The following is a 12,260-nucleotide window of genomic DNA, read 5'->3' as shown; positions in this document are numbered from 1 at the left end:
AAACATTAACATGGTCAGGTGGCCATGCTGAACTAGGTACAGGCACCACTAAAAACAAAAACGTTACAAGAGGCAATGCAAACTATTGTACAAAGTCCCTTATGGTTAGGGCTCAAATCTCTCCCTGTACAAAGCCACACGGCAAGTGAACGTTTCAAAAGGCACAGCCGCAGGGTGCAGCAGAGAAAAGACTTCGCCACCTGCCCCAACAGGTAGTGGACATTCATCGTTCTGGAGCCGATGACCACACAATGCGCATACGTGCTACAGTGGATGGAATCCTTCCCAGAGCACTACTCTGCGGGAGCTTCTGGGAGCCCTTGCTCAAGCTCTCTGCAGCCTCAGCCCTGAAGACATCAGGGTCCATTGTCTTTCAGGAGAGATGGACTAGGCAAGGCCACAGCAGCCATATATTGGCACATTAACTTTGGAAGAGACCATTTGTGCAACGTGGTGAGATGGAGCATTCTCGTGTAAGTGCTCTATTTACTTGGGTGTGACAAGCTGTACTTGGCGATTCCTTGGAATTACATGGTCTTAAACTGGCTTTGCAGACAAATAACATAGTTATTGGATTCAGAGTGGTAGTCGTGTTAGTCTGTATCAGCAAAAAGAACGAGGAGACCATGTGGCACCTGAGAGACTAACCAATTTATTTGATCAGAAGCTTATGCTCAAATAAATTTGTTTGTCTCTAAGGTGCCACAAGTCCTCCTCCTTGTTTTTTCCAGTTATTGGACTTTGTGCAAAAAAACTTAAACTGCCAGTTAGTTTAGAGGAAAAAAATAATTTCTCTAACTAGGCTGAATTTATCCCTGGTGTAATTCCCCTGAAGTCACTGGACTCAGAGAATTTAGCCTATTAGTTAGTATCTAGCATGTGTGTAAATGAGGAGTAGTTGGTCGGTCAGTAAAGCTGACCTATAAAACACTTTAATTGTAAAAATGCTACATGGCATATACAGGGTCAGATCCTTAGCTGGGGCTAGCACTGTTGAAGTCAATGCATCTGTGCCCATTTACAGCAGCAGCAGATCTGGCCCTGACACAAAAAGTTACATTCCCATGTTGTCTGGCACCATAGAGAATACATGCATGTGATGGGAGCATGGCTCAGACTGCACTCTGTGACCCAAATGCAAAGGTGAATATAAGAAAATGTAAACTGTAGCATGCCCGTCACTTACTAAGATTTACATTCACTTACTAACATGTAATGGGAGGGAGCGTGAGTTACATAGACCCTGTAACATCCTGAATGTTGGTTTAACACGCACCATGTTAGAGGCTGGGGTCAAAAGAGAGGAAAGTAAAATGAAAAAAGCAACTACCACGAGGCTGCAACCCATACTCTATTTGGCATACGTGCCTTCACCTTCTTCTGTTGCCTCACCCTGTACCCAGCACAGCCTTCCTTACAGCAAGTCCCGGCTGCGTGTAAGAGAGCCCAGCACCAATGCAGCACTGTTCTTCAGCTGCGATGTTAAACGGCAGGCCCTGATGGCTTGCCAGGGAGCTGATATAGATCCTATTGCACTCTCCCCATAACACAAACTTCCATTTTAAATAAGCGTGGCTGGGGATGGATGTGTGGAGACACTCCACAGCCATGGATGAGCTTTTGCTGAGCCGGTTAAGGCTAGTCGGTTTAGGTATAGTTATTATCCCTGCCCCGTGGGATACCTGCAATATAAAAGGCACTCTAGAAACCAAACCGTCCCTTACTGGACCTGAGCTGTGGTTTCCAGGGTATTGTGCTGTGAAGTGAAGAGTAATCAATGACATCTCTGAATAGAAATCAGAAATAGAAATCAGGTCCTCAAAGAATCAATCCTGAAGCACTTGCATGAGAGGAAAGTGATCAGGAACAGCCAGCATGGATTCACCAAGGGAAGGTCATGCCTGACTAATCTAATTGCCTTTTATGATGAGATTACTGGTTCTGTGGATGAAGGGAAAGCAGTGGATGTATTGTTTCTTGACTTTAGCAAAGCTTTTGACACGGTCTCCCACAGTATTCTTGTCAGCAAGTTAAGGAAGTATGGGCTGGATGAATGCACTACAAGGTGGGTAGAAAGCTGGCTAGATTGTCGGGCTCAACGGGTAGTGATCAATGGCTCCATATCTAGTTGGCAGCCGGTATCAAGTGGAGTACCCCAAGGGTCGGTCCTGGGGCCGGTTTTGTTCAATATCTTCATAAATGATCTGGAGGATGGTGTGGATTGCACTCTCAGCAAATTTGCAGATGATACTAAACTGGGAGGAGTGGTAGATACGCTGGAGGGGAGGGATAGGATACAGAAAGACCTAGACAAATTGGAGGATTGGGCCAAAAGAAATCTGATGAGGTTCAATAAGGATAAGTGCAGGGTCCTGCACTTAGGACGGAAGAACCCAATGCACAGCTACAGACTAGGGACCGAATGGCTAGGCAGCAGTTCTGCGGAAAAGGACCTAGGGGTGACAGTGGACGAGAAGCTGGATATGAGTCAGCAGTGTGCCCTTGTTGCCAAGAAGGCCAATGGCATTTTGGGATGTATAAGCAGGGGCATAGCGAGCAGATCGAGGGACGTGATCGTTCCCCTCTATTCGACATTGGTGAGGCCTCATCTGGAGTACTGTGTCCAGTTTTGGGCCCCACACTTCAAGAAGGATGTGGATAAATTGGAGAGAGTCCAGCAAAGGGCAACAAAAATGATTAGGGGACTGGAACACATGAGTTATGAGGAGAGGCTGAGGGAGCTGGGATTGTTTAGCCTGCAGAAGAGAAGAATGAGGGGGGATTTGATAGCTGCTTTCAACTACCTGAAAGGGGGTTCCAAAGAGGATGGCTCTAGACTGTTCTCAATGGTAGCAGATGACAGAACGAGGAGTAATAGTCTCAAGTTGCAGTGGGGGAGGTTTAGATTGGATATTAGGAAAAACTTTTTCACTAAGAGGGTGGTGAAACACTGGAATGCGTTACCTAGGGAGGTGGTAGAATCTCCTTCCTTAGAGGTTTTTAAGGTCAGGCTTGACAAAGCCCTGGCTGGGATGATTTAACTGGGAATTGGTCCTGCTTTGAGCAGGGGGTTGGACTAGATGACCTTCTGGGGTCCCTTCCAACCCTGATATTCTATGATTCTATGAAATCACCATTGCACTGGCCAGAGCCTCAGCTAACTTTCCAGGCCTGGCAGTGCAAAATGTTTTACAAGCTATAATGAACACAGTTTCACAGCACGGTTGAGCAGAAGTATCAGTGTTCCTATTTCATGGGAGGAGGGGGGTGGGGCATAGAGGCACAGGAAGGTTAAGTGATTTGGCATAGGCCACACCACTTTAACTGGAGCAGAGCTGTGACTAGAACCCAGATGGCTTGGTTCCTACGCCTATGCTTTACTCAGAAACCTGTCCTTCTGCAAGCATAAGGCTGAGCAGCCCATCCTCCTATTCCACATGCACCATCAGTCAGGTTGGATGACTAAAGTAGGGAACTAATGCCCACTCCTACTTCTGTGATACCCTTTCTCGTTACAGTTGCTTCAGTTTCTCCAAATGGTTCCCGTACGTTGTGGCCTGGTCTGAGTACCATGCACAGCTGTCAGATCTGCGGCACATCCAAATGATTCAGCAGACGTTGTGGACTAGTGTGTCTCTAACAATTCTTTCCAATGGAGTATCAAGACATAAAAAAGCTTAACACTATCCAAGCCCAGCAGGTGGGAACTGTTGTCCAGTCACCTCGTTTGGTATCATGGAGCTGCTGCTGTGTTCAGTTCACAGCTCAAAGGCTTTTGTACAATACAGAACAGCGCTGATTCCCTGGAAAGGGTCCTGGTTGGCTAATTTTTGGTCTGATCATGACCTACCCTGTCAAAAGCCCTGTGCTAGCCTTATCAAAACAGTACAAAGAGCCCAAACACTGTGTGTACCTGAGCACAACACAGGGTGTCAAATTCTGAGCTCAGTTAAACCCCTGCTGCCCCCCCCCCCCGCTTTCTGCATGGGTGTAAGTGAGAACACAACTTATTCCAACATGGGTAAGAGCGACAAGAAAAGCTATGCTTCATGGATTTGGCCCTGACACAGAGTAAAGGCATGCATGAGGAGGAAGGCACTAACAGAGCAGTCATTATAATCCACATGCCCTACAGCAGAAAGCCCAGCCACCCTGTCACAGGCATTCCAAGAGCACTGGGAGATAGCTGTGGATTAAGACATAATCAAGCTGAGTGGATCACCTGTACTGAGTCCCCTGTTCTGAAAGGCCCAGCCCAAAAGTAAGCAATTTTAAGGCACACTAGTTTTAATTCATCTGGACTCAGTTTAGCTTTCATCCATAGGCTGACGCTAGTTAACACATCTTACCTGAGACGGTGAGGTCTACCAGTTTTTGGCTAGGCTTAGTTCTGCATTCTGGACCAAAAGGAGCTCTCACTGCCTTACCCTACTTGGTTGTACCACAGGAATGCTACTTCTTTGGTCCTTTTGCAGCGAGCTTACCCTCTCTTTGATTCACATAATACGGTTACAGGGGAAAAAGGGGGCTACTAAGTTTAGTGGATGGCAGCATTGCTTAATGCACCCCTAGAAGGTGCGCAGATATGATGGTGATGGTATGTAAGAATCTACACTGGACAGAATTGTCACAATCCTTTCTAATAAGAGAAGAATTTTGAAACTGTTGGTACCGTAACTCCTCACTTAATTTGAATTCTTAAAAAATGTGACTTTAAGCTAAACAACGTTAAGCAAATCCACTTTCCCCATAAGAATTAATGTAAAGCCGGGGGGAGGGGGGTGTCAGGTTCCAGGGAAATTTTTTTCACCAGACAAAAGACATTATATACATATACAGTATCAGTTTTAAACAATTTTAAACAATGTAATACCGTATTCAGCAAGGATGATTGTGGAACTTGGTTGAGGTGGTGGAGTCAGAGGGTGGATCGTCTGGCTGCTCCGCTTGCTGTTCTTTCCAAAGTGCCAAGGGGTGCTCTGCCCCAGGCCCACCCCCATGCTCACTGCACTGCTTCCCACCCCTGCTCTTCTCCCTCCCCCCCCCCCAGAGCACACCACATCCTTGCTCCTCCCCTCTCCCCCCACAGCCTCCTGAACACCGCACAACAGGTATGGGAGGGGAGCAGATTGCTGCAGGCAGGAGGCACGGGGAGGGAGGGGAGAGTTGCTGATCTGCAGGGCTGCCGGTGGACAGGAGTGCTCAGGAGCATGGAGGCGAGCTGACGGGGAGCTGCCAGCCCACCCTGGTTCCAAGTCTCTACAGCCAAACAACATTATAAGCAAACATTGTGCAACTTTAAATTAGTATGTTCTCTAATAGTCAGCAACATAACAATGAACCAACGTTATCTGGAACGATGTTAAGTGAGGAGTTACTGTACTGTGGGTCCAAGAGCAATGGAGAACCATTTGCAACGGTTTTAAGAGTGGCAAATAGAGGCCAAGAGAGGGGCAGCCAATCAAACGCATTCACTAACCTACAAGGTTTACTTGTACTTTGTTATTTCCCCTTTGGCCAGGTATGACCCTAAGATCATCCCAGTGCCAGAGAGCAAGGGGCTCACTGGTAATCAGATAATGAGTTTCAGCTGGCCTGATGTGTTCGGTGTACCCCAATTCACTGATATCACAATCTGTATCTAATAGGCAGCATGTAATTATCACTGGAAACTAATAACTCACCAATCATTAATATTCTTGCATGATATGTATATGATGTGTATTAAGAGTTATGGATATATGCTGGAATTTACTTTGGCATTCATCACTAGACAGACATAAGGGGCCAGAGCTCTTTCAAGCTGAGAAAGATGGTTTCTTCAACCAAAGCGGGGAGCAGGTGCATTGAAGTCTCTGGGAACTGAATATAAGCAAGAAACCTGCTTAGGCAAGGAGAAAGATCTTTCATATTGGAAGACAAGGGAAGCCCTTGTACTTCTGTGGAAGGTTCTGACTGAAGGAAAAATCAGCCATGGCTGGGAAGAAGAATGATTGGTGAGAGAAACCATGTTGAACAAAGCCTGTACCTTGCTAGGTTAAGTTTTAGATTTTCAGATGTGCGTTTTCACTTCTATTTGTGTGTAACCATCTCTGCTTACATTCCTTTTACATGGCATCACTTAAGCTATGTCCTATTGTTAATAAATTTGTTTTAATTTTTACTATAAACAAACTCAGAGTTGCGTTTGAAGGGAAGAGTGTATTTACCCCACTTAAGAAGCTGCAATGTGCTTCTCTCTCTTTAAAGGAGCAACAACCCTTAACGTTCTTCTGATTGTTCCAGGACAGGGCTGGACATTTCAGAACTCACATTTTGGGAGAAATTCAGGGCTGTGGAGAGTTTGGAGTCACCTTACCAGTTGTTAGCCAAGGCTGGTGGTGATGAGTGGTATTGCAGGCAGGCTTCAACATTCAAAGCATTGGCCCAGGGCTGCTCAATATGTAGACAGGGTACATGCTTGTTGCTAACTGTGAGTGTCCCAGGTAAAGAGCTAATGTAGCAAAGCTTTTAAGGCATTTCAGAGTTACGGGTAAGAGGTGATGTAACTTTTCACGGGTCTGGATTGCACTCCAGAATGTGACAGCGAGTTATTCTACTATGGGGAATTCCACCTTCCTCTGAAGCACGGGTGCTGGCCATTGTAAAAAATTGGACACTTGGCTAGATGGGCTACTGGTCTGATCTGCTAGAGTAATTCTTATGTGCCAAAGTAATGCAAACGCCTCCCATTTTGAGCAGTCAGGCCTCACTCCATGTTGAGTATGGGGCATATTCCTGTAAGTTAATAAATGCCTTTAAATAAGTGAGTACCTCTTCTTTCCCCTATCTGCAGCCTTGTGTAGTCAAGGCGTTGCAGCCTCTGAATGGAAGAGCTTGTTCCTCTCCCAGCCGTGCTCCCAGTAAGGGTCAGGAGGGCAAGTTAGGGTATTTTTACACAGACACATTGAAGCTTATTTGGGGAAATTCCCTTTAAAGTGCAGCTAAACAAATGAACCTGGTTTAGCAAGACGCAACCCTACCTGTGGCAGCAGTCATCAGCCCGCATGAAATAAAGACAACAAATCCCACCTCTCCGCACTTCCTTTTTTTTCAGAAATCTCACACTCAAAAGGCATTGCCGTGCCCGCCTGGGAGGAACGGTTCTGCTTTCCCAGGCTATTCCATTGCCAAAAGGATCGTTAGCTACAAAAATATACTGTGGTTTTGCAACCATAGGGAGAACTCTCCTAAAAAGTACTGTATAATTAGCCACACTAATGTAGTGTGGTGTCGTACTGCCAGCACCTGGATGATGCCACATGAGATCAGCCAGGCTTGTGGTAATCGGTGCATGATGTGCTAGGGAGAGTGCAGCCACGTCCTGCCAGCTTGCAGCTGCATACAGACTAGTAAATATGCTCCCTAGAAAAGAGAAAACCAGCAGCAAGATAGGAAAGTCAGCTAGTAACAGCTTCTCTGTCCCTGGAGCACTGACAACCTGTCAGATTCTACTGTGTCTATCCAGCTGACATGAACCTAAGCCCTCCGGTGCTGCTCGACAGCCTCGCACCAAACCAGCCAAGAGAAAGCCAGAGAAGCTAGACACAGCTCTTCTCAGTAACAGCTGAGACTCAGGTCCTACTTCCCAGTCCCTGTTACTGACTTAGCAGCTGATTTACTGGAATTTTTCTGGCTAGTTTCCTATAGCTACTGAAAGAACACAAAAAATGAAATATGGTCATCTGGGCTGGTAGTCCCTGGCACTGAGGCATTTGTCTTGAGCACATGGATGGTGATTTGGGATCAGACTTGTGCATTTTGCATCAGAGCTGTTGCCACTGGGTAGTAACATTCAAATTCACTGATTTAGGGCCTATTCCCACTCCCATTTAAATCAATGGCACAAGTCCCATTGACCCATATGGTAGAGTATTATGTACTTAGTATATTAGCGTTTCAGCACCGGAGACCCAGGAGAAAATCCTACATTTGGGCACCACTGAAAAAAAATATCCAGTTTTGATTCACATCCCACTCTTCATTTCTGCCCTTCATAAACCACACACAATTGGCAGCTTCTGCTTAGGAGAGGTCCAAGCAGGTCATGACAGAAATGCATTGGCACAGATGGGAAAAAGTCTCAACACAAGGCCAAGGGGACAATCAGTGAAAAGGCTGAAAATTCAAAACTCATAAAAGGAAATATTTTTTTCCACCTGCATGTAATTAGACTGTGGAACTTAATCTCAATGTCACCCTGTGGCACTAAGAATTTAGCAAAATTCAAAAAGGAAGTGGATGCTTAGATGGATAACAGGAACGTCTAGTTATAAAGATGCTAACAAAAGAGTTTTGGAAGCAATATAAAACCTCATGCTTCAGGGCTGAAAACAATACTAGGATGACACTTTCATGTGGGGCAGATTAGTCCACATCTGCCTATTACGGGGTTTCTTATACCCCGCCCCCCTTAAACATCTGGTACTAGCTGCCATTAAACACAGGATACTGGACTATGTGGACCTTAGGTCTGAGCCAGTCTAGCAATTCCTATATAAGCTTGCACAACGCCTACCTGAGCTGATATTATCAGCCTTTCACTTTCACGAGGGGTTTTGCTGTAGGGTGGTTAGATACCTATCACAGGAGGCCATACAAATATCAGATAAAATAACAGCCACACTAATGAGCAGAAAACTAACTCAAAATTAAAACAGTGCCCTGACTAGCACGGACAATTGGCAGTCTCTCTCTGCTCTGAATCTAATTCCATCTCCTTCCTCCTGCTGCATAAGGATACGACAGCTGCAATACAACTCATGAATATAAGAAACACACAAAGCAAAGTTGGCAGCGCAGTGAATCCCATCGAGTAAATAAATCAGGGACGGTGCAAGGAGAAGGGATACAGGATTTTATAGCAACAAGAGCGAAAGTCTGTGTCAGATCCTTGGGGTGAGACCGGAGCAGGAAACTGGCTCTGACAGGCTAGAATGGACGAAAACAGCTCTGTGGAAATGCAATGCAAACTTAACACTGCACACAGACCCATATAACAATCTACTGTTCATTTTTCTGAGTGGCATGGCACGATTTCATACAGTCACTGCAGATTGCTCAAACTGGTAGGTTCAGCTCTTGTTTCCCTGGCAACTCATTCTTATTTCAATGCAGTAGTCAAATACCAAGCTGAGTTTCCCATTCCTGAAATGAACTAATCAGTCCTTCTAGCTCTGCCCCTAGGCAGCAACAACAGTAATTGAGGCTCTATATACTTTGCTTACATGGGTAGGTCTCACTTATTAGCACTTAGTCCGTGCTGGACCTTTATATATTCAAACCTTGGATATTTACTCTCATGCTCCCAGCCTCACAAAACGGTATAAAGAATGTCAGATTCACGCTATTAAACTCATAACCAAGGTTACTGGGTGAGCTTTGCCTAGGCGCCTAACCTTATGCCATCTCCAGGTCTCAGTTAGTTCAAAAAGGAGGCTTGTACTGTTTGAGGGGTTTCATATAAAATGCTGGAAATGAAAAGTGGTGCAGAGGTGCTAAATACTATAAACTTGCAATATTATTACTACCCATTTATTTTATTTAAAGGGGCACTGTAGAGCAATTATATGGTTTATCTTCAAACTTTTAAGTAACCCCCTTAAAGGCACTCATGCAGAGTAAGAGTGGCTACATGTGGATCTAGAATGGAACAGCTATTTCACAAAAGCAATTCTGGATTATTTCCCCATGAAGAATAAGCCCTAAAACTTCTAACTTTTAGAAACAAAAATACTCATCTGATTTTAAAAGACTGGTGGCTCATGGCTAAGTGAAAGCCAAACTGAGGCCTTGAACATCTTGACTGTTTCTTTAAAAAGAGAAAACAAGATTCCCAAATGTGATGCCAAGATACGCTGTGCGAGAAGGATAAACCTCTTTATTCCCAAACTCCTAGCATGCTCAAGCAGAGAGCAACACACGCTCTCTTCGCCCAACCTCTCCCTAGAAACCACTACTTTTGTAAGCCTTTCCAGTGCTCCTACTAGTGGTTCCTTCATCTGCACCACTGTCCTGTGTAGCATAAACATCCAATTTAGACTAGGGAGATTTGCAGGAGTGCTGAGTGCCTGCATTTCCAGCTGAGCTCAAGGGATGTTGCAGGTGTTCAGTACCTCTGGAATATGAGGCACTAAGGGTGGGCTCCAACTCTGAGCAGTGAAAACGTCTGGAACAGGGGGACTGGACCCAGGGTCTCCCACCTCCTCAGAGGGTACTCTAACCACTGGGTATAGAGTTATTCTCACAGTCTCTCTCTCTGGCCCAATGACTATTTAAATATTTCACCACAGTGGAACAGTCACTGAGCCAGAGAGAGACTGGGAGAATGACTCTATAGTCCAGTGGTTAGAGCACTCATGCAGGAGACCCTGCATCCAGTCCCCTTGCGCCAATCACACTCTATCCTGTTGCCTCACAGTGGAACAGCTTCAACAGGAGAACACCTCACATCAGAATATCCCATTAGCTCAGCTGTTAGAGCACTCTCCTGAGAGGTGGGAATTTAACCTGGGTCTCCCACATCCCAGATGAGTGATCTAAAACCATTACAAGAGGAGTTATACAGTGCTGAGCACCAGCACCTCCTCAGGTTCGAGTTTAAATGGGACTGATCTGATAGGCAGCCTCTGAGTACTCCTACCACATCAGGCCCTGCATGCACATGGCAGAACGTCTATTTTCCTCCAGCTTTGTGAATTATTCTGCCACTTATGAAGGAGAGAGGCATCCAGACATCAAGCAGCAGCGTGCATGCCCAGGGCAGGAACATAGGTACCCGGGGAACTTTTACCTGAAAATTTAAGTGCCGACTGAGTTTAAATACCTACAGGGATCAGCAGGAGTTTTGCAGATTGCAGAGGAGCCAAAGTATGGGGTTTAGACACCTACATACCTTTAGTGGATCTGGGCCTAGAGTAAATAAGCATAGGAACCTTGTCCATCTAGGAGTTTGTAAAGCAGTGTGTGATCTTATGCTGCTCTCTGAACAGAAACATGGGACCATCTCTATGGGTGGAGATGGTTGGTGCATGGCCCCATTGCCTCTCTGATCTCCAGTCTACCCAAAATGCCACAGCTAAAAATCAGCTGCTTCTCTTTGCCTCCTTCAGCGGTGTCCTCGCCTCTTCAGCCTCATATTCATGGCCCTTATTCTCCACTACCTCGCCCCCTGTGCAGTCCCACCCCTCACCAGGATGAGAATGTGACCAGGCTGATTGCATATTTTATGCCCACTTTGCACAGGTGAAAACAATCACGCACACAATGCAAGGCAATGTAGAGGAAGGCTTTATTTAATCAGTTTAAAGTTCCCACCTGCCTTCTCATCAATCCTTGTCTTCACCTACTGCATATACCCTATGCCCTCCTCTCCTGAATGCTTCCTTCCACTCCAGCATTATGCCTTTACTTCCGCTCTTCCTCTGACACTTATCTCCCTCATCTCATCCTTCCAGTAGCTCCTTAAAACACATTGGGCTCATGGTCAATTAGGACTGCACCTGCTCCATTTTATGTGCCTCTTCCTTTGTTCACATCTGCCCCCATGACTGCATTTCAGAGCAAGAACCACAGCTACCTGGGTGTCTGTAAAGAGCATGTCCAAGTAGAACACTATGTAATAAATAATGACCAGTTATGTGTGCACCAAGATGTATTTATGGAACTATGTATATGATACAAGGGTGCATGTGTGTGCATGCGCTAATTTGACCAAAAGTGAAGCAAACATGTTTATGCAGACTTGTGTTTACATAAGTAGCGTATGCTTATTAATAAATTCAGTGGCTCTGATACTTAATCTGTTCCTGAAGTTATGCTAGTTCCTCCTCCTGGCTTTACTAATAGCTGTCGGAGAAATTGCTTGTGATGCAATAAGAATGGATTCTGATTTCAGGTGGGAAATAAACAGCAGGAGCAGATGGATTCAAGAAACAAAGAGCCTATTTTCATGCAAATATTCTTAGCAATTAAAAACTAAAGAAAAGAGATGAGAAGAAAATGTCATTGTCTCTGAACAAAACAGTGTTCAAAGTTCTGCATGAAGTGCCGACGGTTCTTTGCCAGGAGTGAAGCTATTCATCATCTTTGGAGAACAAGGACATGCAAAATAATTAACAGAGGAAATACTACCTGGCTTCTCCTGTAATTAGAGATTTCCCAAACCTGTGTTGCATTGAATTTAGCTAAGTGTTTCTCCTTCACCAGAGTTCATGTCATGC

The sequence above is a fragment of the Lepidochelys kempii genome, chromosome 7 (genome assembly GCF_965140265.1).
Source record: "Lepidochelys kempii isolate rLepKem1 chromosome 7, rLepKem1.hap2, whole genome shotgun sequence".
NCBI classification, from domain to species: Eukaryota; Metazoa; Chordata; order Testudines; family Cheloniidae; genus Lepidochelys; species Lepidochelys kempii.
The sequence above is the reverse complement of the archived record's forward strand: the minus strand, read 5'-3'. Positions refer to the sequence as shown.